This window comes from Sebastes fasciatus, chromosome 22 (genome assembly GCF_043250625.1).
Source record: "Sebastes fasciatus isolate fSebFas1 chromosome 22, fSebFas1.pri, whole genome shotgun sequence".
NCBI lineage: Eukaryota > Metazoa > Chordata > Actinopteri > Perciformes > Sebastidae > Sebastes > Sebastes fasciatus.
The window spans coordinates 2,759,542-2,782,412 of record NC_133816.1 but is presented as its reverse complement, the minus strand read 5'-3'; the positions used below and the strand labels follow the sequence as shown (position 1 = coordinate 2,782,412).

The 22,871-nt window shown below is 39.4% G+C and overlaps 1 protein-coding gene and 2 non-coding genes across 5 annotated transcripts in view; 2 read left to right on the top strand and 1 right to left on the bottom strand.

Moving 5' to 3' along the window:
* The window catches only part of col4a6 (collagen, type IV, alpha 6), a 174,881-nt gene that overhangs the window by 94,015 nt on the left and 57,995 nt on the right, over positions 1 to 22,871 (bottom strand). The window lies entirely within an intron of this gene.
* On the top strand, positions 18,643 to 18,716 carry trnan-guu (transfer RNA asparagine (anticodon GUU)). Its single transcript has one exon. It is a non-coding gene; the product is annotated as a tRNA-Asn (tRNA).
* On the top strand, positions 21,524 to 21,597 carry trnan-guu (transfer RNA asparagine (anticodon GUU)). The gene has a single exon. It is a non-coding gene; the product is annotated as a tRNA-Asn (tRNA).

Sequence of the window (22,871 nt, the reverse complement as noted above, 5' to 3'; positions counted from 1 at the left end):
AACGCCGGTCTCCTGGACAAAAGTCTGGTGTTTTTTGACCCACCCATCCACCCCGACCTTCTCCCTAAGCAGCGTTTGTCGCTCTTTATACTTCCGGGTTCGCAATTACGTGGATTACATCTGAATTGATCTCATGGGATATATATATATATGTATATATATATATATATATATATATATATATATATATATATATACGAATTACAGTGCATTACTTTTTGTATGTATAGCTATGAATGATGTATGAGAACAGCTTTAGTGGAAACCAATGGAAGTCTGAGAGGTAGGAAAATACCACATGTTGGACAAAAGGAAGGATACGTACACATGATTTGTTCCTAAAACTCTGATACGGACCTTTAAAAGAACAGTTTACAGTCATGCATTTTAAACACAGATGCATTTTGGGACTTAAGGCAGATAGTAAACAGTGAAATCTTCCTCTCTGCAATCTCTAATCCAGTTAAAACCGGATTAAAACGCTTTAATGTCACAAACTCTTAAATCCAAAATGTGCTGCGTAATGTGGCTTTCAAAATTCAAAGGCAGAGTCAAAGTACACTAAGATTAGTTAAACTAAGCTAAGCTAAGTTAAGCTCCTTCCAATATCTCCCCTGACACGGAGGACAGAGACAGAATAACAAAAAAACAGCAACAAACTACCATCAGACCAGGTGATATATTGGACTTTTTATCCATGTAGATTTACTGGAAAACAAAAGTGAGCAATGAAAAATGGGCCTACGGGAGTTTAACAGGCTGATGGATACTTACAATGATGAGATAGATCTGACACAACTATGGAGAAACACTTCACATTTCAAGCCTCCCAACACATCTCATCAATCACTTCGGACTGCTATCTTCCCACTAATCATCGTCCATCTACGTGTTTGAAAACTTTCCAAAAAAGTTATCTATCTTTTTTTTTTCCAATGAGCCAATGATATCTCTGCATCCTCCAGAAAAAAAAGGTATATCAGGGATAGCGCTTCCAAACACTTGTGATACCAGAATGAAGCAATAATGTAAACTATCCGGCTCATTGACAGCTGAGACTGTAATATAAAAGTCTTTTAGAGTGTGTGTGTGTGTGTGTGTGTGTGTGTGTGTGTGTGTGTGTGTGTGTGTGTGTGTGTGCGTGTGTGTGTGTCAGATGAACGCCAACACAACATCTTCACTGATACTTTGACATGTAGCTGCAACGACACAAAATCCAGGAGACTTTGCTCCAAGAAAAACACAAGATGTTCTGCTGTGTTTTATATCATCATAAGTTGGATATCTTTGAGTGTTGGACAAAAACAAGTCATTTGAAGACGCCTGCTTGTGCGCCAAGAAATTGTGATGCACACTTTTTTTTACTATTTTCTGATCAATAGTACATGAACCTAAAAAAATTGCAAATTAATCAGTAATTAAAATACTCATTAGTTGCAGCCCTACAGTACATGAATACTCACAAGAGCTCACATGTAGTATATCAATACCAATATGCAAATATACCAACAAAAAGTAAGTACATTTACTATTTTTACTAGTGTTACTTTATACTTCTACTTCCATTTCAGAGGGGAATATTGTACTCTTTTTTGGTCACTAGATACTTCCGAGATTCTGATTATTAATATAACAAATACATGTTGATCTAAAAGTAATTAAAACCTTTAGTAGCTACAACATTAGAGTGATGTACGAATTGATGCATCAATTCGTACATCACTTCATACTTCTACTCCCACTACTTTTCAGAGGGGAATATTGTACTTTGTACTATTGCAACTATACAGCAGCAGAAAGTAAGTACATTGACTACCTTTTGCTAGTATTTAAATTTAATGTTATTTTTTACTTTTACTCCCACTACAATTCATAGGAAAATATTGTACTTTTAACTCCACAGAATATATTTGATGTAATAATAATCAGAATCAGAACCACTATGCAAATATACAGTGGTGGAAAGTAAGTACATTTACTCTATTTACTAGTATTTCAATTTTATGTTACTTTATACTTCTACTTCCACTACTGTATATTTCAAAGGAGAATATTGTACTTTTTACTCCACAAAATGTATTTTTGGTTAATAGTAACATATTCTGATTATTACCACAACAAATACATCTTGACGTATAAAAAGTACCTTTAAAAGCTGCAACATTAAAGTGATGTACAAATTGATGCATCCATAATTATAATCCAAAGATAAATGATATATTATTTTGAATGGGGCCATTCTGCACAGTGAGTACTTTCATCTTTGGTACTTTAAGTATGTTTTGATGCAAAATAATACAAAAGATCTGTAGTTCTTCCACCACTGCAAAAAGTACTGCTTTTACTATTAAAATAAAGTACAGAAATATGATCACCAACTAGAAAGAAAAAGAAGCTTTTCAGAGTGATATATTATCAAATATAATCATATTAGATCAACATTATTGATACATTAACATGTAAGCAGCATTTCACTATGCTGTTGAATAGCTAACATATTTTATAAGATCATCAATTGTGCTTGCTTGCACACATGCAAAAACTTGTATTCGTTGCTGCACACACACTGTCCTCTGGCAAAGGATTGTGCAGTCGTGATAAAACAGAATCATGTCTATTAGACAGGATTAAGAGTCTACCTGCCTAGCCTTGTTGTCTCTCTCCCTTACACTCTTTTATCCAGTTTTTCAAAGAACAAAATGAACCCGGGGCGAGAGCGAGCGCGAGCGCACGCCGAAAAGGAGCTAAGCAACATGTTTCTGCTAATACCACCGGTACAGGTTTATGTAGTATGTCCTCAGGTTCTGCGCCTGGTATTTCAGCCCTGCCCAGGTTCTTAAGTGTATCTCTATAAGTAGATGTTATCAGTGAAAGGAGGCTTGATCTGCAACCCTCATGATGAGCTGAAATATCTGCGATCCTTTCGTGATAACTGACTCTCAACCGTGCCTCGTCGTGCCTCTTTTAATGGGTGCTCGCCCCACCTTCATCAGGGATTCACAGTGTCTTTAAATGGCCTGTACCCCTGCAGGCTGTTCTCGTACACCTTTCATAACTATACCTATGAGAAGTAGTTTGTATGTAATCCATGTAATCGTGAACCAGGAAGTATAAAGAGCGACAAAAGCAGCATAGGGAGGAGGTTAGGGTGCGTGGGTGGCTCAAAAAACACCAGACTTTCACCCAGGAGACCAGCGTTCATGTCCTGTGTGAAACCAGAAGTCAATAACTTATTTGTCACGTAACTTCCGTACTTAAGTTACATGACTACAGGATTTATTTTGACCCAAACCACCATCTTTCCCTAAACCTAATTAAGTGAACTAAACTAAATAGTTTTGTTGCCTAAACTTAACCAAGTAGTTTTGTTGCCTAAACCTAACTAAGTCATTTTGTTGCCTAAACCTAACTAAGTAGTTTTGTTCCCTTAACCTAACTAAGCAGTTTTGTTGTCTAAATGTAACCAAGTCGATCTTTCCTTAAACCTAACTAAGTAGTTTTGTTGCCTAAACCTAACTAAGTTGTTTTGTTGCCTAAACTTAACTAAGTAGTTTTGTTGGCTTAACCTAACTAAATAGTTTTGTTGCCTAAACCTAACTAAGTAGTTTTGTTCCCTTAACCTAACTAAGCAGTTTTGTTGTCTAAATGTAACCAAGTCGATCTTTCCTTAAACCTAACTAAGTAGTTTTGTTGCCTAAACCTAACTAAGTTGTTTTGTTGCCTAAACTTAACTAAGTAGTTTTGTTGGCTTAACCTAACTAAATAGTTTTGTTGCCTAAACCTAACTACGTAATTGTGTTACCTAAATCTAACTAAGTAGTTTTTTTTTTGTCTAAACCTCTTTAAGTAGTTTTTTTGCCTAAACCTAACTAAGTAGTTTGTTGACTAAACCTAACTAAGTAGTTTTGTTGCCGAAACCTAACTCAGTAGTTTTGTTACCTAAACATTACTAAGTAGTCTTGTTGCCGAAACCTAACCAACTTGTTTCCAAGACAGAAGTATATTTTGAAAAGACTGGAGCAGAAATTGACGCGTGCGTAACGTGTTGCTGGACATTCGGAGGAAAACACACAAACAATGAGGAATAATTTTTTCGTAAGATATCATAGGAACCCTTGGCTGAGGATAAGTTGACCCCCAAACAGAATGCAGGTTACTTATTGGAAGTTTTTCAGATTGTATTCTGAAAATTCAATCATATTTTCCTGCACACCTAGAAACAAAGTGCTGGATCCCCTCATAACAGCTCCATAATTAATGACTTCACCCCCTATGTGGACAGAAATACTGTTGCCCTGACAACCAACACCAGAGTGAGGGTCGTCACTTGATCTGTTAAAGTTCACACACATACACACACACACCCCGCCCCCCCTTCCCTATCGGTATTCAGTTCTTCAGCCAAGATGTGGTCCGACAGTCCACATCGTCAGAATATGAGCTTCCGTTAGGCGTTTGGTTTCTCTGCAGCTATAAATCCACTCTGAGTGCACGACGGTGACATGAAAATAAACCCAAACTACCAAATATAGAACAGCGAGTCACTTTTAAAGTGCACGCAGGGTCAACGATCACTATAGAGGTCTGTTTGGTATCAGAAGAAACACCCTTTTTTAAACTTATATTAGACAAAAAGAGCAGAAAAGTTATAGATCTCAAAAGAAACAAACAAAAATCTGAATGGAAACACGAAGACAACCCCATAATTCTTTCAGTGCAAACGTAAAACTGGGATTCCCCGAGATTGCAAAGTTGTTTCCATTGTTTCAATAATCTCTCCCATTGCCGGTGGAAATGATTAATCATCATTTATACAACCTGTTGACACATAGATATATATATAATGTATCAGTACGTCCTCCACCTTTCAGCACAGACAGACACACTTCCAATGAACCCCCATAACTCAACGTGCCAATAAAAGCAGACGGCTGCCCACTGGCGAAAACCGGCACAAACAACCAGGAACAGGCAGTTTCATGCCAGCTCCATTATGTCATTCGACGGCAATAAAAAAAAAAAGAGCCCGAGACGTTTTATGCAGCAAAAGAATCTGCAGTCGACACAGACAGAGATAAAGGAGGAGACTCCGATCGGAGCCAAAACAAACCGCAAGCCGCTGTCCGGACAGGAGCGCAGACAAAGAGGGGGGAAGAACGCAGTGTGATCAATGGAGCAGATGAAATGTGTGTTTAGGTGTAAATCGGTCATAAATTACAACAACAGAACAGATGGGAAAGGAAGGATAGGCACGAAGGAATGATGAGGAGAGAGCAGTTGTCACCGCACTTTTTTGGCGACTCATGTTTGGACTTGTGAAATTATAGACACGGTAGAAAAATGTATGATGATTAAACTGAAAACAAAGCTGCTCTGACTTTGGTCTTGAAAGGGAGAAAAAATTTCCACAAGCTACACTTTGACTCTCCAGAAGTAGAGCAAAAAAACTTTGTTAGACAACTTTTGGTTAAAGATCATGGTTCAATTTATCCTCACACAACGGTTCGTATGATCTTACGAAAAGTCATACACGTAATCGTGAACCAGAAAGTATGTAGAGCGATAAACGCCAGAGCAAGTCGGGGTGAATGGGAGGGTCAAAAAACACCAGACTTTCAGCCAGGAGACCGGTGTTCGTGCCCCATGTGAAGCCAGAAGTCAACGTCGGTTTGTTTGTCACGGAACTTCCGTACTTAAGTTACGCCACTTCCGGTGCGGCATAACTTAACCATGATCTTTTCCTTAACCTAACTAAGTAGTTTTGTTGCCTAAACCTAACTAAGTAGTTTTGTTGACTAAACCTAACTAAGTAGTTTTGTTGACTAAACCTAACTAAGTAGTTTTGTTGACTAAATCTAACTAAGTAGTTTTGTTGACTAAACCTAACTAAGTAGTTTTGTTGACTAAATCTAACTAAGTAGTTTTGTTGACTAAACCTAACTAAGTAGTTTTGTTACCCGGAATACCCGCAATATATGCCATTTTATTGTGAAATTTGTATCATGATATAATACATTTTCTGGACGACAACTAGAAAGTAATGTCTAGTTTGTGTTTAATCTAATAAATCTAATAAAGTATAAACAGTGTATCGGTATCTCTGCCATCCCATCAATAAGAGCAGAGGCAGCAACTGTTCATCTTTCTTTATCTACATCTGTTAATTGTCTCGTTCTCTCTTGACAGTCGACACACAGCCAATGAGCTGCTGGACTGTTTCATTGTCAGCAGATGGATTTGAGCTTCTGCAAGTAAACATCCCGTTTCTGTTCCAGCATCTGGGTTTGGTTCGGTCCAACTCTCGTTGTGCAACATGACGGGATTATTACTCTGATAAATCACTTCCACTTCCACGTGTTGATAGAACTACACTTTATATACTTATGTTTAGAGTGAGTTTGACAAATTATCCAGAGACGAGTAAGAGTATTTATAGTATTAGACCACAAGGAAGTATTTATGATTTGATTTCAATTAGCAAAGTAGAAGCCAGCAAGACATATGATGCTAAAGATAATATTTACAATTCACATTCAGATTGTAATACTGGACGATCCTTTAGTGTAGCGTGATGTTAACATTAGCTGGTTGAGTATGAACAGAGCTGAGGGCTGCAGGAGATAAACTGCAGTGTAGTAAACATGGAGTTAACCTGTCAGATAAATGAAAGATGCTTTGTTTCCTCTGTCATTCTTGTAAACACTTGTTCTTTAAAGCATCATTGTATGCTCACAGTTGATGCTTCTCATGACTTTTCTCTGCTTTCTATACCTAAACCTAACACACAAGCTGCTGGAATCTCATATAAACCAAACATGCCTCCAGTCTGAGGGAAGTTCAAGACAAACTATCCCAGTGCAACACACTACGCCATTCACTACACCGGACACACTACACCGGACACACTACGTCATACACTACACCAAACACACTACGCTGGACACACTACGCCATACACTACACCGGACACACTACGCCATACACTACACCAGACACACTACGCTGGACACACTACGCCATACACTACACCGGACACACTACGCCATACACTACACCAGACACACTACGCTGGACACACTACGCCATACACTACACCGGACACACTACACCATACACTACACCAGACACACTACGCTGGACACACTACGCCATACACTACACGGGACACACTACGCTGGACACACTACACCATACACTACACCAGACACACTACGCTGGACACACTACGCCATACACTACACGGGACACACTACGCTGGACACACTACACCATACACTACACTGCACTCACAGCTCAATGAGGCTCCCTCTTTAAGGTGAAGGGGATCAATACAGCAGCTAGCTTTGGGACCAACTTCCCTCTCTCCAGCAAGGAAACTATAAATAAATATCAGAATCAGAATTACTTTATTGATCCCGTTGGGGAAATTGAGCTACGTTTTGCTCCCGTTCTAGAATATAAATATAAATATATAAAAAAAGAAAAAACATTAAAAAAAAAGTGCAAATAATAATGCTGAAAGTAGGACTTATACAAATAGTATACATATATACAACAATATACAATCAGGAGTATGTTTGATCCTAAATATAATCTATTTACTTTATGTTGCTGACGTCTGTATGACAATAAAGCAGAATAAATTAAATGTCTATCTCAGTTTGAGCAGTTTACAATAAATGTTTGTACAGGTGGTCGCACAGAACCTACATTGGATCGTGTTCCATGACGAATGGCGTTGCGCGTCGTCAGTAAGGGTGGCTGGTTAAGTCGGCATCGATGCAGGCTCGCTGCTGGAGGGTTTTATAAGCCACTTCCACTCCCTGTGAATTGGTTTGAAATGGCGGACCCTCCACACGAACGTGCAAACAGAGTGAAAGTAGGTAGGGAGAGGGTGTAGTGGGTGGTTTGGAATTGGGCCGTACACTACGTCGTACAACTGACGATCCTCTGTTTGGTTGCCGTTGAAGATGATTCAGCGAGTGTCACGTTGAAGATGATGTCACGGCAGTTTCATGCACCGTCGCTACGGCAATCAGCTGAGAATCCCGCCTACACTGAGGGGATACTACCTGCATTGGAAACATGACTGGAGAAAAGGACCTGGTACCAAAAGTGAGTCAAGTCGAGTCGAGTCTAGCAGAACCGTTTTGGGGGCCTAAACGCCGAAATCTTGAGAAAAACATCGCTTTAATTATGCTAAACACTTTCCCTGATTAATCATGAAGTGAACAAACTCTTTAAACTGAACAAAAACACAAATCTACATGTGCAAACTGTGAAAAAATATAAATGATTTCAAGAAACAAGCACTCAAATGCGGGCCTGCATGTGGAGACACACACATGAAGAGACAGTGCCCACCCTCTTGATAAGTACTGTGATAATCACCCCCTCTGAAGTACATTAAACACCACTCGCCCGGAGGGGGACGAGGGGCTTCTGAAGAGGAGAGGGGAGGTGGATGGAGCGATGGAGCGGTAGATAATGGAGCAGTAAACCGATAAGCAACAGAGGGAAGTAGTGTAATGGCTTCCAACAGGTACAGATGGAGGCAGAGCTGGGATGAAAAGAGGGTGTAATGGTGGACACGTGAAAATAATCTCATGGGGAGCTGGAAGGGAATGCTGGGAGGAGTACTGGAATCTAAAGATGGAGGAGGAGTGAAACAAGATCTGGTTTCACCTGTGTGAAATCTGTTTTGTACCTCGGAGCGATAAAAAGGAAAGACGATGGGAAAAGTGTACGTATATGTGGAGAACGTGCACGTGTGTGTTCTGTCTCTACATCACAATAGGACGGCAATTACAGCTTGCATATTAGAGGGCAGAAATCTGAGATAATGTGCCTCAGAGGAGCAAAGAAACTTGTCACATAGCTATGTCCTTACCCAGAGGCCTGCAGGGACACACAAAATGCCCTCACCAGTGCAGTTTAAGGTTTCACCGAACAACAAGTGTAAACCGATCGCCGGGTCCCCACGGAAACACGTAAAAGGATAAATGCCCCCCCTATAACACTGCCATGTGTGCATATGTGTGTCATGATGACAGATCATTTAGGACCATCCTCATGTCTTCACTTTGATAATATAAAGTTTGGGCCCGTAGGGCAGATTAACAGCTCTTTGAACTGTTAAGAACGTGATAGAATCAGCAATATAACACCTCACACAGAAACATCAGGAAGGGTAGAGTAAAAATAAGCTGCGACATTACCAGAAACACTTATTTGAAGAGTGCACAAGTAGAAGGAACAGATAAATCAGACAATATCTGACATTTATTATGGGGTTTATATGACTTCAATTGAAAAAACAACAACCCCTTTAACCCTTTAAAAACAGAGGGAGGTCGTTGTTTGAGTCAATAAATCATAATAAGTGATAAAAGTGTGGAAATTGGAGGCCGTGTTTCTATTTATTCTTGTCGCTCGCTTTGAAAGCGCCGCAATGGACAACGAATGGCTGATTGGTGAAGTTGAAAAGAGGAGTTATACCTATTAATTTCACTACAAAAACATAAATAAGGTGGCAGCTGGCTGGAGTAGCCTTATCAAGGTAAATGCTAGACTGTATATCTTTTGTAGTGTGTGAACTAAGAGACTATGAGAGAACAAAGAACTTCAGTTTATAACTTTAAAAAATGAGTTAAGGAAGGCAGTGTTAAGTTGCGTTAGATTGCCTTTATTGTATTCTTTTTACATTTGGGCCACCAAAAATTTACTTTTGGCTCAGTGGCCCATAGAGCCGCTGCTTAAAAATATCAGCGTCTATCCTTGTATAAGAGTCATGTTGATCTGTGGATCTAACTCTCAGCAAGAAGGTAAATGAGCGTGTTCCCCAGAAATCAAACTATTCCTTTAATTCCTGATCTCTGCTATCACACCACATCGTCTTGGATTGACCAAATAAGAGGACAAACGTGGCAGCTCTTCCACTTTAAAACTGAGAAAATAACTGGCAAAAACAGCTGTTTTGAGAGTGCTAAGAGATTGGACTTCTCCTTTAAATCCATATGTCACCATGGTTACAATGAACCAATGATCCACCAAAAACCGCTGATCTCATGTCCTGATTTTTTTTAAAACATCAGTAGCTCTGCATACAAATGTTAAAAAGCCACAGAGTCATTGAGCCCAACGTGCATCTCGGGTTACCCCCGCCGTATCCCGCCGCCCTGCCAAACAACGCCTCGCAATGCCAGCCACCGCTGCCAAACAGGACCTATTTTTAGCAACGGAAGTTTGGCTAACAGAGCTGCAACTTCACTCCTTTGCTTTTTTTTCCTTCCCCTTGTCGAGGTGGTGTGAATAGAGGGTTGGTGGTAATCTGGACGCAGAGTGTGTGTGTGTGTGTGTGTGTGTGTGTGTGTCTGTGTGTGCTCACATAGCAGGTATGTGAACCCAAAGCCACATGTTCTGTCTCTCTTTTTTTTTTACCAACTATCTATCTATTTATTTCACCCCTCCTTCTGGAGCCTAATCACTATATTCAGTCAGTTTTTGTCTTACTGCTTTAACCCTTTCACAGTGTGTTTTCAGTTCATGAAATTTAATTATAACATTTATGGTCACTTAAAAATGTCTTATTCAGCGTTCGGTTGTATTTCGCTCCAACCTCTCGTTTCACTTCTGGTTGCAAGAAACCAAGATGGCGACGGCCAAAATGCCAAACTTGAGGCTTCAAAACAGCAGAAACTCCACACTGCAGAAGAGTTAGTTTAGCTCTGAGAATATCTAGTGAATGTACAGTGGACGTTTGTGCAGAAATAACTGCTGCAGCTCCTCCAGACCAACAGAGGTTTCCCGTGTCTTGTGAAGTGACGGGGCTCCGCAGAGAGAAACGTTATCGTCTCCGACCAAAACTCCGGTGTCTCCCCTGTTTCCTCCGGCCGCGGTCGGGAGGCTGAGGCAGGAAAAGCCAACACTAGGATCAGCATTGATTCATGAAGAGACCTTCGTCTGGTCAGCTAACATTACTGCCAAGCAGCTGAAAAATAGAGTGATATTGTAGTTTTAGCTGACGTGTGTCGCATCACCGCGATGCTCGTTCATGTCTATGTAGAGCGAGCACAAGCGTGAGCGCGAGCAACAGGACGCTGACTTTCGTTGACTTAACAGCCACAGCTATCGCTGTTGACAAGCAATTTCTGATTCTTACATAGAGTCCCTTTAAAAAATGTAAACAATATTCACAAGATCAAAGATACAACTGGATAAAGTAAAGAAAAAAGCAACACTGCTCTGTTTATAAAAAACATGATATAGTGGTGATAAGAAAAAAATGCTAAGAAAGAGACTGAAATATGACTGCAGCCGTTCCCTCTCTATCTCTGTGTCTCATCCCTCTATTTATCCCAAACTTTCCTCTGTCCTCAGCTTTTTTAATTCCTCAGTGAGTCAGGTCGCGCTGGCAAAACAGCAGCAACCACAAGCCTGATTAACCTTTAGTTGTGGTGGTTAAAGTTCATCCATCCCATCATCAAAAACTCCTTTTCTGCCTTTAAACCTATTTGATCTGTGAACTTGTTGGAGATTTATGAGATAGACAGAATTTCCCTCTGCTGAGTCACTCTCCATCAGCTGCATCTTGTGTCGTCTGGCTTTTTGCTGATTGAAGTCGAATTGCTTTGTGCAAACACTTCAGCCCACGTAGATAATAGACCGCATGTGGCTACTGTGCAGTCAGACAGACATATCAAAACCACAAGGGTTAAATAGGGAGCTCTGATTCATCTCTGGGTGTGTTTTCCAAAGGAAAGAGGAAATCCCTGCCAGCTCCAGGATCTTTGAGATCCCCTTTTTGACCACAGGGGGCGACGTGGAGACAGGCATCCTTCCCCCCTGTCGAGGGAAAATACCACTCGCTGACCCCCAAACACACACACCAACACACACCTGGGAGAGCCTGCAGCGCTGTAATAAGACCACAGGAATTGTTCACTCCATTAAATTACACTTTACCCTCCTGACTAAGTAACGGCAGCAACTTTAACATCTCACTTATTAACTTGGCTGCAGTGAGGAAAAGCCTGTTAAAGTCTCGGTCACATTTAAATCATCTCTGGTGTTTTGTTTTAACCTGCTTGGAGGACCAGACGGCCGGTGATCACATCAGATTCATGAAGTTGATATGATCCCCCATAGGGAAGGTCACTCTCTGCAGGGAGGTCAGAGGTCAGGGTCAGTGTCCTGGAGCAGGCACAGATTCAGTTTCTTGCTCAAAGACACTTCAGCAGCATGGAGGCGGACCAATAACTGGTTTGAATCTGAAGAGAGAACTCTCCAAACACCTGATTCTCTGTGCTGAATTACTAAAAATTAGAGCTGTCAATCGATTCAAATATTTAATCGTGATTAATCGCATGATGGTCCATAGTTCATCACAATTAATCTCACCGTTTTTATCATTCAAGTTTTTAATACTCTTATCAACATGGGAGTGGGCAAATATGCTGCTTTATGCAAACGTATGTATATATTTATTATTGGAAATCATTAACAACACAAAACAATGACAAATATTGTCCAGAAACCCTCACAGGTACTACATTTAACATTGAAAATGTGCTCAAATCAGAACATGGCAAACTGCAGCCCAACAGGCAACAACAGCTGTCAGTGTGTCAGTGTGCTGAGACTCGTGGGTACATGACAGTTTTTCCTCACCAACATTTAGCGTGACTTTGCAGTGTTATTTAGCGTTCTTCCCGACAAGTAAGGAGGAACTTGAAGCCTGCTCTTTTTGATTGTTTTTGAGCATTTCATACATTTTTACTTTTTACAAATTGGACCCTCTCTCCCATAAAATCCTCCCATGCAGGGTCCAGTGAATCCTCTGATATGATGCGAGCTGTAATGTTAGCAGACTTGGAACACAGCGTGATGTCCTTAAATGGAAAAGACATGTGAAGCGAGTGTGACACCCTTCTGTACACTTGTCTTCTGAACTAGTTTTTTACAGACTCCGAAATGCTATAAAACAGATTAAATACGTTAGAATAGAAGCTCCGAGTGACTTTTCTCAGACTGATGTGTTTCAAGGCTGTCTTATGTCCGTAAATGGTAAGGGTTTGCTAAAGTCTTGAAATAAGCTGCTCAGTTGTTGCTTCAATTTGGCCAGCACTCTCAAGAAACCTTGACCGAGACCTTGAGGTTTTTTATTAACTAGACACGAGTTCATGTTCATTCTTTTTACTGAATGAGTTTGCCTCTTCTTTGAATGTGGCAGCGTTTCTCATTTTCAGTAATTATCTTCAGTCAAACAGGCCAAAGAAGAAGAAGAATTACTAAATATTTTATCGTTTTATTGTTCTTTAGCTGTCCTAAAAAGCTACAAGATGGCAACACTATGGGCTCCACAAACTTTAACATATTCATTATTTATATTATGAAATATTTAATTTTATAGGAAATAGAGGGATAGAAATATAGAGGAATTTTGATATCTAAATACTCAGCGTATCCTCATACAGCGGTTTGTATCGTAAGGTTCGAGACACGTGTCAATTTTCACTTGTTACATGCCTACAATCTTTAAAAAAAAAAAAACTTCTGTCTTCACAGGAAACAACTTGGTTAAGTTCAAGCAACAAAACTACTTATAGTTAGGTTTAGGAAAGGATTATAGTTTGGGTTAAAAGATCTCCATACGTGGCGTTACTCAAGTGCAGACGTTACATGAAGGCAACAAAAGTTACATAGTTAGGTTTAGGAAAAGATCGCGGTTTTGGTTAAAATAACTACAGAAGTGGCGTGACTTAAGTACGTAAGTTACATATATAAAATAAGTCAACGTTTACTTCTTGCCTCACACGGGGCACCAACAGCGGTCTCCTGGGTGAAAGTCCTGTGTTTTTGGACCCGACCTCCTCTCTACGCGGCGTTTGTTGCTCTTTATACATCCTGGTTCATGATTACGTGGATTACATATAAATTGATTTTGTGGGATATATACAAATTTCAGTTCATTGCTTTTCATAGGTATAGCTACGAACGGTGTATGAGAACAGCCTGAAATACTTTAAGGTGATCTGTCAGTTTACGTCACATTGGCAGTAAACATTACAAACGATTAGCATGGTAGAAGCTGGGATAAGATTAGCTTAGCTTAGCATAAAGACAGGGGGAAACAGCTAGGCTGGCTAGGTCCAGAATTAAAAAAATAAGCCTACTAGCGCCGTGAAAGCTAATTAACATTAACATGCTGTATGTCGGTTGTTGTTTTTTTTGTTTCTTTTTCCATCCAAACTGATTGAGAACTTTAGACGGACCCAGGCTAGCTGTTATCCCCGTTTACAGTTTGTTTTCCAAGCAAGGCCAATCGCCTCCCAGCTCCAACACCGTAGCCACTTAACACACAGACATGAAATTGATATCAATCATGATCTCGCAAATATATTTCCCAGAATGCATTTTTATCCCTTAAAAATATTATAACTACAGTATGTAACCACTTCAATGTCTAATGAAACGTTGTGTGATATGTAGCTGTATAGCTCTGTTGGTTGCCAACTGTTACAAAGGGGCACTCAGACCTGTTGTACTTCACAGTGAAACCTTTTCAAAGTGTTTAGAGGTTGAAAATGTCTCTCATCCACTGAATAAGAACAAGGTGTGTGTGTTGGAATCCCTAGAAAAACATTCAAACAAATGCAGAGACACAAACACACAGTGTACGGTGTGAGTATGTCTACATATAAGCAGCCTGCAGGCAGAAGAAAACCACCCAGCTATGCTATAGACACCCTCCCCTCTTCTCCTCCCCTCTCTAGTCAATCAGCTTTTCAGCAGCTCTTAATGCAGCATGGTGAGGTTAAAATATCACCCTGACGCTCCGTCTTTTGTGATCTGATCCACCTCTTTCTCCTCCTCCTAAACACACAAAGTCAGGCATGTATTTCTGCATGTGGGAGAGGAGACAGAGAGACAGAGGAGAGGCCAGGGTTGGTGAGAGAACAACAGAGTTACCTACAGACCATTAGACTTTGATGGGAACCAGTAAAATACAGCCTGAAGCTGTGAATGGGACAGACAGAAAGGAGTGCATGTGGGGGGGGGGGGGGGGGGGGACGACGACTCTCATTCTCAGCTCAAGGACAAGCTAGAAAGAGAGGGAACTCAATTATATAAAGATGGTCATACATGATCAATTACTTCACCTTATTTCAGACCGGTTACTCCACGTAACACAAAGATACAAGAGATAAAAGACTTTTAAAAAAGTTTTGTTATGCAGAAACTAAATACGGAGGCCCAGGAGTGACAAATGTTACTAACGTGTAAAATGAAGTCGATAAAAATAAGAGGGAATTTCAGCATTATAAATACATTTTCCTTGTGCTATTAAACTGTTATTAGGGCAGTTGTAGGTACAAAAAAAAAATATATATATATATGGAGCCGGGGGAGGGAGGTATTATTCCGCAAAAAAACTGAATTTCCAAGATTAAAGTCGCAAATTTACGAGAAAAAAACTAAACCACATCGCTTCACTTTGCAAGGTTGGATCAACCTCATCGAGCCTCTGAGCAAGGCGAAGGTCCTGAAAGATACATATACGCATTTTCTTTCATGTTATTTTATGAACATAATGCTGACGTTGGTATGCATTGTACTTTATCCTCATGTAACTTGTATTCATGTGACTAAAGCGAGTGAGAGAGAAGAGACAAAAAGAGCTTTTTTTTCTTAACGGTGGATCATCGTGTGTCATGTGGAGAGAATCTGGTTCATGAAAAACTCGTATAGGGCAGATTCACTGTAGAGTTTGCCCTCAGGTTGCAGCACAGAAGAAAAGAAAATGAAAAATGGGAGGAATTGAGATCTTAGACAATAAACTCAGAAGAAAGCAGAAGGAAGTCTGTACTAAATCATAAAGGTGCTCCCTCCTGTCTGAAGTTAAGACACAAAATAATGAGAGAGAAGCATCCCAGAATGCCTTTCTTTAGTGTCGGGGGTCCTGAGGCCATGTGTATGTGTATGTCACAGTGAGTCAACATGTGAAGAAGCAGCTCTTAAGATGAATCTCAACGGAAACTGTGGTTGTGGTTAACAATGATGAAAGTAAAGCTCTGTAGGTGACATCGTTTAGGGCGATTTAATCAGTCGATGCAGCTCCTTCCTGTGGATTCACTTTAAGGTGGCGAGACCGACGATGGGAGAGGAAGTTGCAGATTAAAGAGCTAACGCAAAGAAAGTCCACCTTAAACAAACACTGCATTTTTTTGCCTGAACATCTGTCATCTTGGGTTTACAGCTCAATGAATAAAGCAAGGTGAGGGTTATGGGTTCGACTGGGGCCAAAAATACCGCGTATGGATGCACTCATGATGCTGAGAGCTTCGTTATCTTGGATGATTTAGGCACACTTCTTCTTCCTGTGTCTTATTTTGGATCAAATCTCCTCATTTTATGTCATAAAACGGCTTTGCACGTCTTAGTCTTGTGTCTATTTCGGAGCAAAACTCTCTTTTAGGGCATCTTACTCTCCTTTTGTGCATATTGTGTTGGAAGGAATCATTTCTTTGCATGTCTTATTTCAGGACAAAAACTCTTCTTTAGGCATTTTATTTTGGAATAAAACTCTTCTTTAGGCAATTTATTTTGGAAAGAATCTGCTTTTGGTGACTTATTATGGAATTAAACTCTTCTTTGGGCATTTTACTTTGCAATAAAACTCTTCTTTAGGCATTTTATCTTGGAAAGAATCTGCTTTGCGTGACTTATTTTGGAATTAAACACTTCTTTAAGCATTTTATTTTGGAAAGAATCGGCTTTGGGTGACTTATTTTGGAATAAAACTCTTCTTTAGGTATATTATTTTGGAAAAATCTTCTTTGCATGACTTATTTTGGAAATAAACGCTTCTTTAGGCATTTCATTTTGGAATAAAACTCTTCTTCAGACTGCAGACTGAAACCTCTGAATCTTATAACAACACAAATGTTTATGTTAGAGCTGCTGGTTGTGCTGCACATCTCACAGGACATGCTCATTCTAGTTGAAACAAAGTCAGAAATTACACTGCAACAAAATACCTTTAATCCCAAGAGATGCAAATAGGACAGAAACACATGCACACCACAATTTGCATGCATATTTTGGCATGCTACAACAGAACTGGAGTAACCCCAGCCTGCAGGCTAGACTGTGTTGACATACTTTTATTATTAAAAAAACATCAATCTGGATACCACGACAAGGGCTCGCCTGCAGTAATGTTCACAATAATAGGAATCACAGCAGAGGTTTGGACTTGGGGGCTGATTTTTTTTTTGTTCATCTGGAAAAGGTTGTGAGGTTTGGCATGTTCAAGCAAATTGACAATATCTACTCGTACAGGCAGACAAAAACGATGTATGCTTGCACGCAATGTGATCACAAAGACCATGTAAGAATGTTGAGGTTAGTTTTGTGAATCAGTATTTCCTTCAATCACGATATTTAACTCCCAAGTCTCTAAATGTACAGGTAAAGAAAAAGTTCCCAGTGTACACTGACGCTGATAAATACATGTGTTCGACAGAGTGATTTTCAGCTGTCAGGTCGTCCTTTATGTGACCAGGATTTATCATCGTCCCCCTTTTGGTATCTAGGTGCGCTGCAATGCAAGCGGCATTCAAGTATTTCTTTCACATGTGTAATTGAACAGTCTCCATAATGACAGCATGGAGCCAGCGGAGGCCGTATATCGCGCTAACCATCCCGCCACATACCGCGTCTCAGTCTGCAGTATCCATGCGAGGAGCACAGGCATCCGCTAAGGGATATTTAGGATACTTGGCAAAAGTCGGGAAACATTTCATTGAATGTACTTGGATACCAAATGAGCTCCTTGTACATGAGATGTGTGGAGTCAACTGGATACATTAGACGGGTCAAAAACATGTAAATGCTGCGCAATGAGCTTGATGTGCAAATACAACCCACCTTTGTTACAAAATAGTACACAAGTTAATTATTTCCTGGAGCTGTAATTAGATGTTGTGAACAGATGAGTGAATGTTATGATTATAATTACAGAGATTGGGTTTTAAGATCGGGATTAATGTGGCTTTGCTGATGAAAGATAAGATAAAGCATAAGTAAATAAGATCATAAAAGTAATAACTGCCTTTATCATTGCGGTGCCACAGTAAAATTCCTTTATATACTGGATTTTTCAAACAACACAAAATAAAAACATAATGTGCTGTTACAGATTAAACTACCCAAATATGGAGGATGGAACCTGCCAAAATCAAAAATGAATAAATAAATGATTAAATTAATTAATAAATAAATACATAAATAAAAATATTAATTAATTAATTAATTGATAAAATGTGACAGAAATGTCTAGTTCTGATTTAATTTGCTTCTACATTTATTTACCTTTGTATTAATTCCCCTATGTACTCTTCTATTTCATTTCCTTTTTATTCATTGTTTATTTTTATTAACATATTAAATTATTTATTTATTTTTGCATTTATTTTGTATTTTACTTTTTTTTTTATGTATTTGTTCATTATTAAATTGTATGTATTTATTTTATGCATGATTTTCCCTTTACATACAAGTTGTTGGAAGTCGTCTAACTAACAACAGGCCAGTGTCCAGTGTTTACTCTTTGGCATAATGTTAATGATGATCTATTCAGTCTCTGTGGCGCAATTGGTTAGCGCGTTCGGCTGTTAACCGAAAGGTTGGTGGTTCAAGCCCACCCAGGGACGTGGTGTTTTGTGTTTACATAACCAGGTAAGGTCAAGTAAATGAGTAACTAGGTTTGTGTGATCAGACAACTAGAAACAACTAGATTTAGGAAACAGCGTTAGCAGCATATGCTAGAAACACTGGTCTACATACTGAATAATGGCAGAAAACTATATCTGTTTGGAAATGTGTACTATCTGTGGTATATTTACTACCATCATTACTTCGTGTGTGTGCTACCAGTCATCAACATTCTCATGAAATCATCTCCCACAAATATCCCTCTGTCGCACCGACTGATCTGGAATGTAAGACGAGCAGGAGGAGGATGTTACCAGACCAACCTGGCAACAAGATAGATTGCCCCGGCAACCAGACAAACAACACATATCTGACATGACAACGGGGCGCACTTGACTGGGCAATCTGTTTTTACCATGCTGATACATGCTCTTTTGGGACAATCCCATCCGATTGTGGCTGTCACATATTTTATTTAAGCTGCTTATTAAAGGTTAGGAGTGAGTTTGGGATGTGAGAATGTGGATCAGATCACGAGGGATTTAAAAAAAGAGACCTGACCTAATAATACCATAGATGAATTTATGAAAACCTGAGGGGCAGCTTACAGGGCTTTTTCAGCATTATGTCACTTGTTTAATGTCACATTTCCTTTGAGATGGCTAAAGTTTGACACATTTTCACCAATCAAACCGGCTAAATATCCGTGCTAAATCATTCTTATTCCTCTAATCTAAAACAAGAATATGGAGCTGAAACGTTTAATCGATTTGTTGTCAACTATTAAATTAATCGCCAACTATTTTGAATTCATTTTGAATTGTTTTTTAAGAAAAATAAGTCTTAATTCTCAGATTTCTTCTTAAATGTGAATATTTTCTGGTTTCTTTACGTCACTTCCAGTGTATAATTTTAACACAAACGCGCCACTTCCGGTGCGGCATAACCATGATCTTTTCCCTAACCTAAGTAGTTTTGTTGCCTAAACCTAACTAAGTAGTTTTGTTGCCTAAAGTAGTTTTGTTGGCTAAATCTAACTAAGTAGTTTTGTTGCCTAAGTCCTAACTTTTGTTGTAAGTTCTTTCCTGTGAAGTCCTGTGAATACGGAAGTTTATTTTGAAATGACTGGAGCAGAAATTGATGCTGGACATTCGTAGGAAAACACACCAAAAATGAGGAATAACTTTTTGTAAGATATCATAATACGAACTGCTGTATGAGGATACGTTGAATAATCACACAGTGCCAAATCTCCAGCTAGAAGTGTCCCTTTTGATAATGCGTCTTGGCTCAAGATGCTGCACTCTCACAGGGAATCTCTCTGATATCTGATTTATTATGACTCACAATCTTCCACATCCCATCCAGAGAATGGTTTACAGGTCCTTCGGTGTAAAGATGGTGATGCCTATTCAGCAGAAATACTAGACATCAGGACAGATTCGGACAGATTCGTACAAAAAGAAACATAAAACGGTGTGAAATGTGACTGAACAGTTGCATAATTTCCTCTTAACTTTGACTGATGATATCTTAAATATGTTGAGTCTGGAATGAAGCTCAGCCAAGATGAAATCACACAAAGCACCTGTTAGGCAGTGTGGGAAAATACTGAAGAAATGTGGAGTGAACACAGACAACGTACAGCTGTAGTAGCCATCACAGGTTTACTTTTAAATACTCTGTACAGTACATGACGAAGGACTTTTCCCTGCCTCGATACTAGCAGCAATTTTATCCACAAAAGGCCTTGTGGTTTTCTCACAAATGGCACCAACATGGAAAAGCAGCCGCAAAATACATCTTAACTATGCAAGATAAGAGATATAACTGAAGGGAATCACTGTTTTGCCATATTTTGGTCTATAAATTTCGGCCCCAAATCCACCAAAAGAGAAAAACTAAACCAGCAATCCAGTGCATACATCCAACAATCACCTGTTAAACCACAGTGAATTGCCACTGTGGTTTAACAGGTGATTGTTAGATGTATGCACTGGATTGGCAATATCGTATTGATACGTGGACGTCAAGTATCTTTTATTATATAAACTATTAACCTCTTGATGGCTAGCTTAAAAGCTAGTATCATAGCTTGAAACTAGAAACCTAAAGAATCAATTGGTACCAACCATGTCATGTTAGCTTGTCGGGTAGAACGCTAACTAACGCTCCAAAGTTATACACAATTTTGAGGAAAAATTGGCATAGTCATTTTCAAAGGACCTCATGATATGCGAATGAGAACTCTGAGAAGAACAGAGTGAAAACTGTATCTTATTTGATAAAACAGATGTTGACAAACTGCATAATTTGCAGTATTAAATCTCAATATTTCGCAATATATCTTATCACAATACTCAGCATTTCGCAAAATGTTCAATAAGATCGTATCGTGACTCAAGTACCGTGATAAAATTGTATTGTGGGGCCTCTGGTGATTCCCAACTCTAGTGTTTTGCAATCTAGCCTCCATGTAACAGAGGATTTGCATTACATCTATTTCAGACTTCTGAATCGCTACCCAAATCTGCGATTCAAACAGATCTGGTGTTGTGCTTATTGATGGCTGATTGTGAAAAAACAACCAAACTAATCGTTTGCAGGCAGGATGAAGAATTACATACATACGTTAGGCTACATAGCTAGCTAGCTAGCTAAACGGCAACATTGATGAAAAATAGCAACTGGCGACAAGCGTGGATGACATGAATGCAGCTGTAAATGGTGTCGCAGGTCAACTTAACAGCAAAGATATGAACAATCAGTTTGGGGTAATACTAGCATACTGACATCAGCTTCTACAGTCTCTGTGGCGCAATTAGTTAGCGCATTCGGCTGTTATCCGAAAGGTTGGTGGTTCAAGCCCACCCAGGGACACGTGGTGTTTTGTGTTTAAATAACCGGGTAAGGTCAAGTGAATGAATAACCTGATTCGTGTGATTAGGGGGTAAAGGTTAGAGAAACCAACTGATACACAACTAGATTTAGCGTTAGCAGCACATGCTATAAACACTGTTAGCGTCTACGAGCCAGTTTCCAAATAACAAGAAAATAAACTGATAAATACATAAAAGAAAGTGGCGTTTAGTAGCATTATGGTTCTAAATTCAGAAAATTCAAGACAGGAAACAGACCAAAAACACAGGTCTATATAAATTAGTTTTCCAAATACCAAAAAATAAACATATTAAAGGTCCCATATTGTAAAAAGTTAGATTTTCATGTATTTTATATTATAAAGCAGATTTAAGTGCTATATAAATACTGTTAAACTATCAAAACGCACACAGCGTGTATTTAGAAATTGTGCTTTTGAAACGAGCCGTTTGTGATGTCACAAATCTACAATATTTAGTCCATTTCACAGTTTTAAACGTAAACATACTAAATGGGTCCCAGTTTATTTCTTGTTGCAGTGGATGTGAATGACATCAGCTGACAGGAAGTAAACATGGACCCAAGCTGTTGCCTAGCAACGCAATTCTGTTGCAATTCCATTGAAATGCACTAAAACATAGCGTTTTAGACAAAGGGTGAATACAGGCATATTAAAGCAGACAATATGAGGAAAATACAGTTTTTTTTAAAACATTAAAGCATGTAAACATGTTGTAGTAGAAACCCAAAACGCAAGTATGAACCTGAAAATGAGCATGATATGTCCCCTTTAAACAATTCAGGAAGCCGTGTTAGCGGCGTCATAGCACTAATACACTGAAAATAAGCCAGTTCATTCCCTCTCTGTTGTGCTGAATTATGTTTAGATGGTGCATTTTCAGTATTAATCAGATAAACAACACAACGGTGACGACAAGCAAGGTGCTGTCACAGTCACAATCACGTACACGGACGGACCAGAGGCCAAACGATTCCTCTCCAGATGTTCCCTCCTCTAATGAGGTCGAAGGTGAGGAAGAGTAAGGATGCCACGTAAAAAAGAGGACAGAGACAAATGGGATGATGGGAACCAGGAAGTGTAGGACAGCTCCAAACCAGGTGTGTAGGCCGGTACCCTTCAGGTCCTACACTGTGTTTAAAGTGACTGATGTGAAAGGGTTGAACTAAAAGCACCCAGACACATTTGTCTTTCTGCTGTTTCATCAACTATTGTGTCTCTCAGCCCAGCATTAGCATGTCTGTACAGTCACGCA